This window comes from Mytilus galloprovincialis, chromosome 5, assembly GCF_965363235.1.
Source record: "Mytilus galloprovincialis chromosome 5, xbMytGall1.hap1.1, whole genome shotgun sequence".
Classification (NCBI taxonomy): Eukaryota; Metazoa; Mollusca; class Bivalvia; order Mytilida; family Mytilidae; genus Mytilus; species Mytilus galloprovincialis.
Genome location: NC_134842.1, coordinates 82875771 through 82893864, shown reverse-complemented (window position 1 = coordinate 82893864; position 18094 = coordinate 82875771). Strand labels below are relative to the sequence as shown.

General features: G+C 30.9%; 1 long non-coding RNA gene across 2 annotated transcripts; it reads right to left on the bottom strand.

Moving 5' to 3' along the window:
- On the bottom strand, positions 1–17765 carry LOC143076530 (uncharacterized). 2 transcript variants are annotated; one of them, XR_012978683.1, is made up of 3 exons: positions 17707–17765; positions 10566–10654; positions 1–116 (listed from the first exon to the last, which is right to left on the bottom strand). It is a non-coding gene; the product is annotated as an uncharacterized LOC143076530 (long non-coding RNA). The 2 variants fall into 2 exon arrangements; XR_012978684.1 differs by lacking the exon at positions 1–116 and adding an exon at positions 200–239.
- Between the last annotated feature and the right edge of the window lie 329 nt (positions 17766–18094).

Genomic DNA, 18094 nt, shown 5'->3' with positions numbered 1-18094 from the left:
AAAAGAAGGGAGATAATTAAATAAATATCAAAAATCAAATTATCTGCTTCAGTTTTCTACAAATCAGGAAAAACACTCCCAATAAATGTAGTAGTACCTCCATGACAGCTATTTTTCTGGAATAAAAAGAAGGGAGATAATTTAAAATTATCAAAAATCAAATTATCTGTTTCAATTTTCCATACATCAGGAAAATCACTCCCGATAAATGTAGTGTTACGTCCAGGACAGTTATTTTTCTGCAATCAACAATCAATATATCTGTTTCAATTTTCCATCATTAATTAGAATCTTCATGATCTTTGACATGTTTGATATGCTATCACAAAGTTTACATTATTTGAACAGATTTGCACAAAAATTAATTTATGCCAACAATCAATTCATGACTGTAAATACTTCTGTTAGTATTTTAAACCCAGTTAGTTAGTCTTTTGTCTTTAAAAGTCTGATTATTTTTTTAAAACAATGGCCAAAGACTTTATTTTAATTTAAAAATTTTCAGTTGGCAGGGCGTCTTTATGATGAATTTTGCACAACACAGATATTTAAGAAAAATAAAAATTGTATCCACTGTAGATTCTAGAGGCAGATTTAGCGGAGGTAGTGGGCCCAAGCCCCCCCCCACCCCCTTTCTTGGTTCTTGGTTGATTATATAGGGATCCACTGAAGCACTGAGCAGGCTCCAGTCTTAGGCAGTCAGTGGTCCCCCACTTATGAAAATTTCTGGATCCGACACTGGATTCTAATGATCTGTATTGGACGTAGGGCCTGTGGAAAGGGGATAAACTATCAGTAATCAATCTTACAAATAAAATTGATCGAAAATATATATTATTCTAAAATATGCATATTTTAACATGATTTGATAAAAAAAATTGCAGATCTTTTACAAGGCAGAAACTCTATTAAGACAAGTGTGTTCAGTTGTTTGTTTACAACTAACGTTAGTCTGATTATTTTTTATTATGATTATGAATTTCTTTTGATAATTATTGTTTAATTTGATTATATTTTTTAAATTTATTGTTTTTTTCTCTTTAGAGAAAGATAAACAAACTTAATCATCTTTTTCTGCTAATAGAACCAGGTGCTCCGCAGGGCGCAGCTTTATACGACCGCAGAGGTCGAACCCTGAACAGTTGGGGCAAGTATGGACAAAACATTCAAGCGTGATACAGCTCTGAATTTGGATTGTGATCAAATTTTTGAAATTACATGGTGTTTTTTTTTTTACACAAAACAAATGTCAAGATTTTACAAATCAATTAAAGATTTCTTCTTCAAACTTTTTAAATCTAAAATTAAATAGTTGACACAGCATAGGTTTCTGACACAGAATGAATGTGGTCTAATGAACTTAAAAGTTTTTTTTTTGCCTTTGAGCAATTCACTATGCTGTTGAATATTAATCCTCTCAAAAAAATGTTTGAAGAAATTTTCTTTTTATTTATGAAATCTGAAATGAGAAAAATTTAACCCCCCCCCCCCTTTTTTTCACATCCCTGTTTCCCTTTTTCCAAAACTGATATCAATTCAAATTTCTAATGGAGTTTGCAACAATAAATACTCTTTTAAATACATCATAAAATATTAAAATGTAAAATAAAGTGCTTGTTATCACTGAATGGTAAAGATGGGTTGGTAGTAAAAGTGAATATACATTGTTTATTGTATAAAACAATAAAAAAAACTTCATCAGCAACATTTTATATTGGCAAATTTCCAATGAAGTTATTGACATAAAGTTATTGGCAAATAAAAATAGAAAATGACATCATAGTCATGTCTGGCAAATGTCCAACATACATTATCTAAAAACATTTTAGATAAGATAAGGAATCAAAGAGCTGATAGCTCTGAGGTGGAAGAAGGTGAATAAAAGGTAACTTGAATTACCATAGAAGCAGCCCCACTTACCCAGACTGCTTTGTTCCATTATCGTTAAAATGTATTTTTTTCTTCAAACAAGAAAAGGTCATAAGTACATGGATTTCCCATCCGTACAATCATTTTCTATGTTCAGTTGACTATGAAAATTAGGTAAAATCTTTAATTTGGCAGTAAAATTAAGAAGATCATATCAAGAGGAACACATATGTACTAAGTTTCAAGTTGATTGGATTTCAACTTCATCAAAAACTACCTCGACCATAAACTTTATAACCAGAAGCAGGACGGACGGACAGACTAGAAAACATATTGCCCATAAATGGAGCATAAAAATAGTAAGACTTGTTACATACCCGCCAACTTTTGAAAGTTCCCATATGGGTTTTTACTGCACAACAATTTTAAAGGTTACAATTTTTAGCGACGTATTTTGCAAGATCTGGATTGTCTAGAAAAAGTGTCATATTTGTATGATGAACTTACATGCCTTTTCCTTAAGTCTGTTTGCATGATTCTAGTTATATATTAAATCGGTAGAAAAAATATACATGAAGCTAGCAGACCAGGGTTTATTTTCCAGATTAAGAATATTAGATGCTTGTTGAAATTTCCAATTTTGAATTATGCACAAAGATGGACCTTTAACAGGTTGGGAACAACACTCCAAATGAGGGTAACCTAACTGGAAGATCATCACAACCCACTGTAAAAAATGAGCACAAAAAAAGTCATTTATATTCATATTATTTGATGAAACTTTTCCCCAAGAACTATGCATCTATTAAGTACTGAATGGTCAAAACATCATGTTTTTTTATCGACATAAATTTTGTCGTAAATGTAACCAAATGATGTAGAAATTGTGTTTTTTCTTCAAATTTCCATCAAATTGTAATGTTTATAGTTCCCTTATTGCCTCTCTATTTGAATAAAATAAAATAATAAGAAGAATCTGTTTCTTGTTTTGTTTTGTTTTGTTTTTGACAAATGATTGTTCACTGCTTGCAAATGAATCATTATATTTATATATCTTATCTGTATATATTTTTGTTCATGTCTCCATCTCCTTATCATTTGTAAATGTATAGACAAATAAGAAAGAAATAAGCTCCACATGTATATTTGCAACATCGTAAATTAATTAAAAAAATAACATACACTAACACTAGTACTGCATGGCTTTTAAGCATTATGAAAGTCATATTTGTAGAAAGCTTAAAAAGACTTAAAAACAGTGTAAAATGTCTTGCTATTTCTTAGCTTACACAATAAAATCTAATATATACTAACATTTACAAATTTAAATTTGAAGATTTTACTAGGAATTAATCTAACTACTAGACCTTTTATTATTAATAATTAATAGCTGTTAAAGAGTGATGAACATATATGCATAGAAAGAAGCTGGGTTTGTGCTTTATTTATTAACGGATGTCTAGTGAGTTAACAAAGCTATATTTAACCAATAATTTAAAAACAATTTATTCATAATAAAAAATATTGGGATGCAGGCCTCAACCTTCATTCTCATGTTGGTGGAAGAGGTATATGTGGCCAAAATTTTGTCATCATTGTGCTCCGAACATTAAAAGTATTTTATTGGAAAAAAAATATATAACATATACACACAAATTATAACAATAAGTAACATATTTTACTAAGTAATATTGTTTTTATCTATATATATATCTCTATTTCTATGAAATGTGGTGTTAAGAGTATGAATTAAACCACCTGAATTGTTTACATAACTAATTTGATAAATTGAATAAACATATGCATACATAGATGGGAATAGTTCCTGTGGTATGTTAAATAACAAACAGTGTAATTCATTTAAAACAAAAGTTTCATCATTTATTTCTATTCTAATGAAGTCATTTATATATTTTCGAAATAGTCTTAATTTTTTACAATGTAGCAGTAAATGATTTAGTGTTTCATTTTCCGAGTTACAGAAAAAGCATATTGGAAAAACGTTACTATAATTTCGTCTTTTTTTATTATCTTTAGTAGGAAGAGCATTATGCACAACTCTATAAATAAAATCTTGCTGGTAATTGCTTTTGATATTCCTAATATTACTCCATATATCTGTAAAATCGACATAGCTAAACTTTATTTCAATTTTATGTTTATGATTATCAATTTCGAGAATTTTCTTATAAATATTTTTGGGGTTTATACTTTGTAGATCAATTTTATTCTTATGATTTATTAAGAGAGCTTTTAATTTTGTATAAACTCTTGGTAAGATCATAGTATGTTGATATTTATTATTTCCTAATTCTGCATTAAACTCCCTTAATGTGTAACCTAAGTAATATATCATAAAACATGTCCAAACAGATGTATTTCCTTGTAAAAAACAAGTTGCTCTTTGGAGAAGCATGGCATCTATTTTCAGATTTATATACGGTATTTGTTGTCCACCTCTATCATACATTTGTGATAGAGACTTTCTATTTATATATTCCGAGTTACTCCTTCCCCAAAAGAAAGTGTAAATATATCTATTTATTTGTGTGATATATTCAGGTAAAGGGGACACAACTCTAGCAACAAATAAGATTTTACTTATGATATAGGTATTTATAACAATAAGTTTATGTTTAAAATTTAGCTTTCTATTTTCCCATTTTTTTACTGTATTTCCTATACTATGAATAATGGGTAGCCAACTTTGACTTTGACTCGACTTACCAAACCAAATGCCCAGTGTTTTTACGCTCTCCTTTGTTAAAAGTTTTAAACAAGCGTCTTCTTCTGGGGCATTACAAATATTTAATATTTCTGTTTTGTTTTTATTTATCTTTGCTCCTGATGCTTTACCAAATTTTTCAAATTCATTCATAAATAAGTAATAATCTTTAATATCTGTTGTTATTGTTGTACAATCATCAGCATGTTGGAAAAGTTTTATTGGATCTTTTAAATTTGGAATGTTAATGCCTTTTATGTTTTTATTTCTTCTTATTGAGCTTGCCAGTGTTTCAATAGCTAAGGCATATAAATTCATAGAGAGCGGACAGCCTTGTCTAACTGATCTTGTAATTAAAATTTCTTCTGTTAACTGACCATTGACTTGTATTTTACTTTTTATATCTTTATATAGTATCTTAATCCATCTTACGAATTCTACTGGTAGGTTCATTTTCTTTAAAACTTTAATAAGAAATTCATGTTTAATCTTGTCGAATGCTTTTTCTTGGTCAAAATTTATTAAAAAACCTTTTATATCGTTCAAATTCATATGGTCGAAAATGTCTGAAATCGAGATAATATTATCAAAATATTTTTTTCTTCGCCAGCTCCTGTTTGTTTTATATCAACTAGTTTATTTATTACTTTATAATTTATAATCAAAGCATAATAAGCTTATAGGTCTCCATTGTTTTAGGTCTTTTTTATCCCCTTTACTTTTATAATTTAATGTGATTATACCCATTTTCATTGTTTCGGTTAATTCCCCTTTTAAGTATATATTATTTACAATTTCAACAACTTCATCCCCAATTACATTCCAAAATTTTAGATAAAACTCTTTACCTAAGCCATCTATACCTGGGGATTTATTGTTTTCGAAATCTTTAATATTATTTAGACATTCTTCTTTGCTTATAAATTGGTTTAAAACTGACCAGTCTTCTTCTTTTAATTCATTTAATTCTATTTTCCCTAGATATTCATCAACCTCTTGATCATTAAAGCCATCAGAAGTATATAGCTCAGAATAAAAATCTAGAATTATTTGTAATATTGAATTTTTATCGTCAGTAGCTTTATTGTTTTTATCAAGTAATGATTTTATTTCCTTCTTTGTGCCTCTTTTTTCTTCTGCTATTTTAAAGATTTCGATATTTTTGATATCTTCTTTATAAAAACACTCACGTGATCTGATTAATGTACCTATTTTCTCTTTTGTTTCAATTGCTATTATTTCGTCCTTAATTGTATTTATTATAGAGCAGTTTTGAGAGGGTTTTGCTTCTTCAGCTAAAAGTGAGTCATATAACTTATTCAACTTTGATTTACTAATTTTTGCTTGAACCCTTGAGAAATTTATTGTTGTTTCTTTTTTTTGTTTTTTTTAAGAGGTCCCAACCTTTTAGAGGGTCATATTTCAGTTTATCTTCTTTGCATTGTTTGATAATATTTGTCTAGTTGCACATATTGTATGTTGGCTTCTAATCAGTAATAAACAAATTTATCATATAAACTTCAATTTAATCCTTGAAAGGAGGTCTAGATTGCTAAAATAATTTATAAATTTTATTTTTTTTATTTGTCCAAAATCATTTAAATTCATTTAATCAACATCCTTTTATGATTATTTGATTAAAATATTAATCATTTATAGTCTTTTTACAATTTACATTTTTAAAAGCAAAATAACTGAAAACAGGATAAAACAAAGGGAAGTAACAAAAAAGTATTTCAATATTCCCAATACACATCGTTTTGATAACACAACGGCAGTTAGCCGGAGGTAAACATCGTTGATTACCAGTATGTTTGACACCCAAGCTGTCAAGTGAAGCCATATAATTATACATCTTCTTTGATGTTCAGGTAAAATTTAACACAGGTGTCAATTACACCCGTACAGTAGTAAGAAATGATCAAATATGGCGTCTGAAAATTTTCATTCATGAAATATTTCATACACGGCAGTTTTTTCTCCTAAACGGGAGGACGGGAGGAGACCCCTGAAAACGGGAGTTTTGTGCTCCAGTCGGGAGGTTCACATGTATGTTACGAAGGGCATCTAATTCACATGACAAAGGAAAACCATGAATAAAGACAACACTTTATATATCCTTTTTATTTATATAAAAACAAAATCTTCTTGTCTGCAGGATTGCAAATTCGTAACTTCAAGGGCGAACTTGTAAACAGGGCGAGTTGTCCCGATACCAAATTCACGCATGCGTAATACAAATATCTACAGTTAAAACATCCTGTTACAAGTAAACAAATAACGTTCATGTGGATGAGATGAAATCTAATAATTTACATAAATAAAAGGGTCATATTTACGATAGTGATTGTTTTACAATCATAATTTACAAATTAAATGATTCAGATGCCTAATCATGCGTAAAAATCGGTGTCAGGAATCTTAAGTTGTTTTGAAATTGTAATACACGAAATGAATGCGGCATACGGAGACTCAATGCCAATGGTCAGCCCCTTAAGTCTTCAGAAGACTTGACGTCTTCTTCCACTAAAAAAAGCTTCATCAGCAACATTTTATATTGGCAAATTTCCAATGAAGTTATTTACATAAAGTTATTGGCAAATAAAAATAGAAAATGACATCATAGTCATGTCTGGCAAATTTCCAACATATATTATCAACTACTATTCTATACAAAGAAAGATAACTCCAATTGGAAATTAATTGCTATTGCACAATATTGTGCAATTAGATATTTCTTGCTATTGTGCAATACTGTGTAATTGAAAATTTCTTGCTATTGCACAATACTTGATATGAAATCCTGATTTGGACCAACTTGAAAACTGGGCCCATTATCAAAAATCAAAGTACATATTTAGATAAAGCATATCAAATAAGCTCAAGAATTTAATTTTTGTTAAAATCAAACTTAGTTTAATTTTTTTAATTTTGGACCCCCAAAAATTAAGAATCTACATACACAGTTAGATTTGGCATATCAAAGAACCCATTTATTCAATTTTTGATGAAATCAAACAAAGTTTAATTTTGGACCCCCATTTGGACCAACTTGAAAACTATAGGCCAATAATGAAAAATCTAAGTACATTTTTAAATTCAGCATATTAAAGAACCCCAAGGATTCAATTTTTGTTAAAATCAAACTAAGTTTAATTTTGGACCCTTTGGACCTTAATGTAGACCAATTTGAAAACTGGACCAAAAATTAAGAATCTACATACATAGTTAGATTCGGCATATCAAAGAACCCCAATTATTCAATTTTTGATGAAATCACACAAAGTTCAATTTTGGACCCTTTGGGCCCCTTATTCCTAAACTGTTAGGACCGAAACTCCCAAAATCAAACCCAACCTTCCTTTTATGGTCATAAACCTTGTGTTTAAATTTCATAGATTTCTATTTACTTATACTAAAGTTATGGTGCAAAAACCAAAAATAATGCTTATTTGGGCCCCTTTTTGGCCCCTAATTCATAAACTGTTGTGAACTCAACTCCAAAAATCAATCCCAACCTTCCTTTTGTGGTTATAAACCTTGTGTTAAAATTTCATTGATTTCTATTTACTTATACTAAAGTTATTGTGCGAAAACCAAGAATAATGCTTATTTGGGCCCTTTTTTGGCCCTTTATTCCTAAACTGTTGGAACCAAAACTCTCAAAATCAATCCCAACCTTCCTTTTGTGGTCATAAACCTTGTGTTAAAATTTCATTGATTTCTATTCACTTTTACTAAAGTTAGAGTGCGAAAACTTAAAGTATTCGGACGACGACGACGACAACGCAGACGACGACGCCAACGTGATAGCAATATACGACCAAAAAATTAAAATTTTTGCGGTCGTATAAAAACAAAGGATATATGGGGTTATCAATTTAGGACAAAACAAGCATTCTGAGAGTATTGCATGGCAATACATATAGTGCCCTACCAGTAAATAATTTCATTGTACTGGAACCAACTGGTTGAACTGCTAGCATGACCTATAACTTGTCATGGTATAAACTTATTATTTCAAATTTCAAGTCCATATCTTCAAGCATGATGAAACTAGAGGCTCTTAAAGCCTGTGTCGCTCACCTTGGTCTATGTGCATACATGTATTAAACAAAGGACACAGATGGATTCGTGACAAAATTGTGTTTTGATGATGGTGATGTGTTTGTACATCTTACTTTACTAAACATTCTTGCTACTTACAATTTTCTCTATCTACATGTATAATAAACTTGGCCCTTTAGTTACAGACGAAAATATTTTGTAAAAATTTACAAAAATTTACCAAATTAATGAAAATTGTAAAAAATTTACTATAAAGGGCAATAACTCTTTAAGGGGTCAACTGACCATTTTGGTCATGGTGACTTATTTGTAGATCTGACTTTACTGAACATTATTGCTGTTTACAGTTTAACTATATCTATTAATACTATTCAAGATAATAACCAAAAACGGCAAAATTTCAAATTAGGGGTAGCAACCCAACAACCAGTTGTCTAATAATAATTCATTTGATAATTTCAGGGCAGATAAATATTGACTTGATAAACAATTTCACCCCTTGTCAAATTTGCTCTAAATGCTTGGTTTCAGAGTTATAAGCCAAAATCTACATTTTACCCCTATGTTCTATTTTTAGCCATGGTGGCCATCTTGGTTGGTTTGCTGGGTCACTGCACACATTTTTTTAAATTGATACCTTAATAATAATTGTGGCTAAGTTTGATTTAATTTAGCCCAGTAGTTTAAGAGGAGAAGATTTTTGACGATGACGACGGACGCAAAGTGATGAGAAAAGCTCACTTGGCCCTTTGGGCCAGGTGAGCTAAAAAAGGAAAACTGATTATTTAGTCCAAAAACCATAACTCTGCACAAAATCATCAGGTTGTATACAAATTTTAAATTGAGATCTGTAACTTGTCATGAGAAAACTATATATACCAAGTATCAAATTAATATCTTCAAGCATGATGCAAAAAAATGTGGAAAACTGATTATTTGGGTGTAAATTTAAGTCCAAGGACCATAACTCTGCACAACATTATCAGACCTGCACAAAATTTGAACTTGATCTGTAGCTTGTCATGATAAATCAATATACCAAATATCAAATCAATATCTTCAAGCAGGAAAAGAAAAAAAGGGTGGAAAACTGATTTGCTGGACTGACTGACTGACTAAATAGATATAGGAAGATGGGGTATGAGTGCCAATGACACAACTCTCCATCCAATTAACAATTTATAAAGTAAACCATTATAGGTCAAGGTACGACCTTCAACATGGAGCCTTGGCTCACACCGAACAGCAAGCTATACAGGACCCAAAAAATAAAAGTCCATTTAGACTTAATCTGTAAAGGGGGATAATAAAAGGGGAATAATACAGTTGGTGGGACACAGATTATGCCATTGTTTGCATAGAACGTTATAAAGGTACTTAATTCAAGAATGTTGAAATGGAAAGTAGACACTAACTCCAATTCATCTTAATCTAACTTCTAAGTTTTGTTGCAAAATGTTTGAATATAAGTTTCATAACATTTGGTTGATGCAAACTTTAGTTAGAGAAAGGAATCTAATTTCGAAGGTGACATGGAGGTAGAGACATGCAGATAAAGGGTAAAACTTAAAATTCCTCCTCCGCCACTTTGGGGGTATAAATCAGATATGCACAGGAAGATAAAGAGCACAAAAACACAGTTTTATTGCTGTTCATCATCTCAAAGTCACAATGAGACCTTAAACACTGAGGATAATTAATATGTAGAGGAAATCAGTTAATCTAAATCAATAAGATAAGGTTATTTCTCTCTATATTACATGTAGCTATACACATGATACATTACCTTACCTTCAACATAACACATATTATCTAGGAATTCCAACACTATACATAGATTATTTTCCTAAACATTGATATTTTTGTAACATAAATGCTTATATTCATGCCATGATATATTTACCTTTACAAAGGAACTTTATCTGTTTTAATATACCACACAATTCTTTTCATCTGTTGAAAAACATATCAGGTCTTGTACACAATGAAAACCTGTCAATATAAAGGCAAAGCTAATATCATTTTCTAAATTAAAAGGAAATTTTACATGAATGATTATGTATTTGATGCCCTTTAAAAAGAGTAAACTATTAAATTCAAATTATGTTTTGTATAGCCATCTTTCTATACGTCACATTGTTTTCCCTGAAGATATTCTCTTATGGATTAGTATGTAGAATGTTGACACAAATACAGTCTCTTACAAATACTGACAGTCAGCTGCAATTGGGGGGTTGGGAGGGGGGTTCTTCATTTCTTTTAATTTTCTTAAATTTTTCTCTATCTGTCATTGTCTGTATTCATTTTTGCCCAGTTTTCTCTTTTAGTTATATTTTCAATGATGTTTACACCACATTCTCTATTTTGTATTTTCACCCTTTATTTTGCCCTTTTCCCCCCACTTTTTTTCAATCTGTTAACCCCATGAAGACCCTAGATCATACTACAATTAGATTAACTAGCCAACAGAAGTTAAAGGATTTTCAAATGACCTCTTTTTAAGACACCCTTTTAAAACAGTGTTGTATTATTGTCATTTACATGTAAAAGTGGCAGATACAGTTTTTTTTATATGTAAGAGGGGCCTACTGACTGCCTAAGAGGGGACCTGCTCCAGTCATGCTTCAGTGCTTCCCTATATAATCAAACAATTTTTCCCACAAAAAGGGAGGGGGTGGGCACGCTGCCCCCTAAATCTGCCTCTGTGTTTATATATAGACGTACTTATAAATATAATTATTTTCTGTGACTGTATATTACATTAATTTGTAGGATCCTTTATAAATTTACTATAGATAATTTAGCTGATCTGTAACAATAACATCTTCATGCCTTACATGTATATATCATGTACTGTAGTACGCCACTAGATTAAAACTGACGAGGAAAGGTAACACACGGCCAGCAAAAGCTCCTTTTTTGAGAGCCCAGGTGGTCGTGTGGTCTAGCGGGACGGCTGCAGTGCAGGCGATTTGGTGTCACGATATCACAGTAGCATGGGTTCGAATCCCGGCGAGGGAAGAACCAAAAATTTGCGAAAGCAAATTTACAGATCTAACATTGTTGGGTCGATGTTTAGACGAGTTATATATATATAAATGGAAAGGGCAGACATTTGTTTATTTAGTCAAATTGAATACTTGGCAATTTTAATGATTTTAAATAACGATCTGACATAAAACCATCAACATGATCAAACCATCGGTTAGCAAGACACAAGATGACAAAGGATAAGAAGGATTAAAAGGGGGAGGGGGGGGAGGTCATTATTATAATTGAGTCAAGGGTTTGATTAAAATCTTCTTTTGCAAATTTTTTGTACTTCCCACAATGGGATTTGAACTCATGCTACTGAGATATATTTTTATCTTATTTTTTTTTAGGATAGTTCAGTATGAAAAAATTGAAAACAAAATGATCTCAATGGCAGTTTTTTAACAGTACGGTAAATGCTGACTTAAAATAGATAACCGACAAATAGGATTTTCATTACACTTGAATGATTAGTAAAGACATCTGGAAAGGGCAGACAATTTAAAATTCTATTAGAGCAAAGAAATCCTAAGTCTTAGAATTTAAGAAAAGAAGATAGGATGACTTTTTCACTTGTATAAGAAAAAAATCTGAATGTCTAATAACTAAACCATTTTTTTTACCTATACAAGTAAATAAGGTTCACAAGTTTGTATAAGTATCCTACAAATTTACTTATATAAGTATATACATAAAACTTTCTTCAAGTAAGTAAAACTTACTTATACAAGTAAATGTAGTACCCTGACTGACTCATCAGGTATCAAAATTTAAAAAAACATGAATTTTCTAAAAAAAAATTGAAGAAAGATTATATTAAAACAGGTGGAATACACAAATTATAACATGACCATTGTATGCCAATTGTTTTTTTCATTACAATTATGAAATTTGATGTGTAACATATAATATTGCTTTAGTGTGGCCTTTTCTAATAGATAATTATACCTTTTTACACCTATGTGTTATCCACATATATGAATAATAAGATTGGGGTGATTTAATGAATACCTAGATACCTAATTTATCTAAATCTGTTAAGCAAAATTGATTTTTTTAGTAGGTGTGGATTTCTCACTTATTCCATAAATGTATATATATAATTCGTCTAAACATCAGCCCAACAATGTTAGATCTGTAAATTTGCTTTTGCAAATTTTTTGTACTTCCCTCAATGGGATTTGAACTCATGCTTCTGAGATATCATGTCTGTACATTGATATCTATACTAAACTCCAAAGAAACTCAACTACAATGTATATAAATGCAATGACCTTAGCTTCATCTATGTAAGAAATGATTATGTTCAGTGGTTCACACATATTTGTAAAGAGGGGGGATAGGAGGGGTCCTGATCCCTAAATCTCTGGCTTAAAAACACACAATCCTGAGGTCCTGAATTTAAATAAATTGAAATCCTGACATCCCGAAAAATTAAAAAAGATTTCCCTAAACCCGATAGGGTCAATCCCGAAACACCCGATCCAGGAGTCCTGATAAAGGTCCTATCCCCCCTCTGTAAAGACACTTACATGTATTTCATTGCTTAAGGTACCAGTAGCCCTTTTCACAAAAAATCTTAAGTGTAAAATTAATCTTACGATAAAAATATTTAGCATGTACATGTACGTTTAGTTGAATTATTAAGAAATATTTAAAACTTACAATAAATTTTACACTTGAGATTTATTGTGAAAAGGGCTACTGATGTACTTTCAAGTTTCATTGTGTTGTTGGGTTGCTTTTATTCACATGCTGTGCAGTCTATCTATTATATAAAGTGTTAATGATTTCAGTGTTTCCAATTGGCTTGTATTGCTTAGATGTGTTTTAAAATTCCAGGCTAAAATATCAGGCTTATTTTGGTTATTCACACATTGACAGAACATATGAACTTTGACGGTTGGTTTTCCCGTTTGTTGTTCGGTGTGAGCCAAGGCTCCCTGTTGAAGGCCTTACATTGACCTATAATGGTTTACCTTTATAAATTGTTATTTGGATGGAGAGTTCAATGTTGTCTCATTGGCACTCACACCACATCTTCCTATATCTATTTGATAATGATTAACAATGATTAACTCAAATATCAGTTTATGATTTCTCATTTCTTAAAATTGTTGAAAACAATACAGTTCACTATCCATTTTTTCAACTTTTCATGTACATGTTCAATTGTATATTTTTTTTTCTCAAAACAAACTGTATGTGCAATGTATCAGCCAATTTTCAGCTCATAAACATGATAAAGATGGATATATAGAGATATTACATACATGACATATATACATTGTACAAATGTTGTATATTAACATGTATAACTTTTTGATTTTGTCCTGTCACCATGGTCACATTACATACATGACATATATACATTGTACAAATGTTGTATATTTTAACATGTATAACTTTTTGATTTTGTCCTGTCACATTACATACATGACATATATACATTCATGACATTGTACAAATGTTGTATATTTTAACATGTATAACTTTTTGATTTTGTCCTGTCACATTACATACATGACATATATACATTCATGACATTGTACAAATGTTGTATATTTTAACATGTATAACTTTTTGATTTTGTCCTGTCACATTACATACATGACATATATACATTGTACAAATGTTGTATATTTTAACATGTATAACTTTTTGATTTTGTCCTGTCATTTAAAATCTGACAAAGTTATGATTGAATCAAAAAATAACTGCCGACATTAAATTATCCCAAAATTATAGTCAAGGGTACTTCTACAAATGATTTTTATTTAATTGAAGAAATAAATAATACATGTATCATATTTACATTTATATAAGAAAATTTGTTTTATTCAAGGCCGTTGCGCCTGTCCAAATCAAATGAGGGAAATCGACGAGTGGTGCCAGGCGAAAAATTTGAGCAAAATTTTTTTTAGGGTTTGACAGAAACTGGAGAAGCTTATTTCAGTATTACTATGGGAAAGGTCAATGCATTTATAAAATATAACAGAAATGCGTTTTTTTATTATCTAGCCTTAAGTAAGTAACAAAAGAAGTTTCAATATTAAAGTTAATCTCTGTTGGTCAACAAAAACTTTCCAATTCTCCTGTGACCTGTACAATCGACAAGCTTCAACACACGTTCTTTGTCAACCGCACTACAATCAATGGAACACGCTAGCATACAACCAGATCTGATCATAATCAGAAAATGAAAAACCCGAGATTTTTCAAACAATACCTAAAATATATTTCATACTTTTATTAAAGGTAAAATGCTGCAAGTTTTTGTTTAATTGACATCAATTTCATATATATCCTTATTGGTCAATCAATTTTTCCCAAATTAAGTTAAGAGGGGGGTAGGGGGGCAGTGAAAAAACTATATGAATTAAGTTATTTATCCTACATTGAACTTTTGATCATGTCATCCCTAACTCATGATAAACCAATGCAAGGAATACTTTTAGGGGGTGTTTATACTCATCAATTATCTTTTTCATCTTTTTTTCTCTTTAAAGAACCTGTCTTCCACCAGTTTTGTAACAACATTAAGACTTGTTTCAATTTTTTATATTGATTTGTATTTGGAACACTTTTTTCTACCGTCACGGCTATTTTATAACCTTAACGTGCTGCAGATTGGACACACTGTATGTAGTGTGACAGTAGATAATTTAAAATTCAAAACTCGTACAGAGGCGGATTTAGAGGGGGGGCCAGGGGCCCGGGCCCCCCCCTTTTTGGGAAAAAATTTGGTTGCTTATATAGGGAATCACTGAAGCGTGACTGGAGCGGGCCCCCTCTTAGGTCAGTCAGTGGGCCCCCACTTATGAAAATTTCTGGATCCGCCACTGTCGTATATTGATAATGTAAAATACATAATTGAAAAAAAATGACACAAGTTTCTAAAGTTTGGTCGTCTTTTCAAAAGTGAGGGAAGGCATTTGCCTCAGTTGCCTACATTATGCTACGGCCCTGTTATTCATAATTTCTTATAAAGTTTGAATAATCTCACCATAATTTTTTTTTTTTTTTAAATCCCTAAAATTCTCAAGTTTTTTTATATGTAAAAACAGACCTTAAACAATTTGGTTAGCGCTTATTTTTTTTTATTAACATCTCATAAAATTCCAACAAAGAAACTACAAGGCCTTTAAAAATTGCCATTTGGCAGCTTTTAATTTAAATGAGCAGTGTTTTGAAGATAACAGACAAATGAGATTTTTATTGTCCATGAAATTTTACTTAAAAGATTAGTAAAATAAAAAGACATCTGCAAGAATGGCAAAGAAATACTGTGAAATTCAAGAAAAGATTTTACTTCTAAAAGTACATGAAGTATAAAAATCTGAAAGTCTACAAGATCATAACTAATTAGCATTCATGATTAGTCTTACAAATGTACAATACATTAAAATAATTTACTTTATCACATGCTTATACAAGTAAAATTCAATTGCATATATATATCATTAATATTTCAAAAGTATCTTACTAATATACTTAGATCTCACAAACATGTTTAACCCGCCGCATTTTTGCGCCTGTCACAAGTCAGGAGCCTCTGGCCTTTGTTAGTCTTGTATTATTTTAATTTTAGTTTCTTGTGTACAATTTGGAAATTAGTATGGCGTTCATTATCACGGGACTAGTATATATTTGTTTAGGGGCCAGCTGAAGGACGCCTCCGGGTGCGGGAATTTCTCGCTACATTGAAGACCTGTTGGTGACCCTCTGCTGTTGTTTTTTATTTGGTCGGGTTGTTGTCTCTTTGATACATTCCCCATTTCCATTCTCAATTTTATTAGATGAGTATATTACTTTTAACTTCTTCACGTAGCTACTAGTACCCATATATAACTTTATTCATGGTATTAGTTTACATGTATAAAGTACTTTAAAATAAAATAAAAAATTTGTTAATCCAAATAATTATGACGACTTGTAAATAGATATATAGGAAGATGTGGTATGAGTGTCAATGAGACAACTCTCAATCCAAAAAACAATTTATAAAATTAAACCATTAAAGGTCAAGGTAAGGCCTTCAACACAGAGCCTTGGCTCACATCGAACAGCAAGCTACATGTATAAAGGGCCCCAAAGGCTGGTTTTATTTAGAAGGTTTGTAAGGCTGGTTTTGTTCTTGCAGCGATGTCTTCCTTCCACGAAAGGCATCACTGAGTAAAAATTAAAATTAGCCTTACAAGATTTCAGAATGATTCTTGCAAGAAATTGTAATGAAATAAAAAAAATAATACAAACTTTGTGTTTCACGTGTTTCATGAAAACTTAGTACATGTACAGTAACCATGATCATGATGATAACTTATTTCCTAATTTGTCAAAAATTCCAAATATTTTAGCTCATTCTACATAAAAAGAAAAAAAACCTGACAGAATTGATGGATGAAAGTCAGTTACTCTAATCAAGTGCTACATTGTACCAAACTCCCCTAGTATTCATGGGAGCAACCAAGAAAAAGGGGGGGAGGGGGTAAGGTTTATTGTCTGAGTCAGAAAAGTTTGTTTTAACACTAGGTGTGAACATATTAAAAAAGTTGAAATTCATCAAAGTTGGGATCAGAATTTTTATTTTAAGAAGATTCCGAGAAAAACCATTACCCCCCCCCCCCTTTTTTTTAAAGTTAAAATGGTCGTTCACTTATAAAATTGCTAAATGGTGTAATTACTAATTTGGAATTACACTGTCAGAAAAAAAGTTTTATGACTTCTCAACATCGCTTTGCGGTTGCTTTCACAATTCATAGAAGATAAGCACCCTTATCTGAAATGAAATATGATCTTTGAAAGGATTGCGATTACACTGTCTACTGTGCATCTGTGTATCATCATCTTCTTGATCATAAACTTTTCAGTAAATTATACAGTAGCGCTTTATAAGTAAAATCTACGTCATGGCAGCAGTAATCATTAATTCAGTGGATATATAAATCTTAAAGTCATATTGAAATGCTTTACATGTCTTACATAGCTTACCAAGCACGAACATAACAAACCTTTTCTTCTTTGTTTGTAAACTTTTTCATCCATTGAAGTCGAGTGTAAGGGAGGTAACTCGTGTGTATTGTGGAAATAGACTCTATTATAGAGCTCTGTCTAATATAGCTGCGGAACCGTAGCTCTAGTCTAATAGAGATAAACATTTATATAAAATGGTACAGTAACAGTATTTATTATCGAAATTAAAACAATTCAATAATACAATTTTACATAACAATGAATTAAGTTTCATATAAACTGATGAAGAAAAGCACACTTAAGTGGCGGCTCCTGGGTATAAATCTTTTTTTTTCTAATAATAATCTGAGACTACTATTCTCAATCTGAGACTACTATATAGTAGTCTCAGTAATAATATAGGATTTCGCTATAACTTTTTATAAA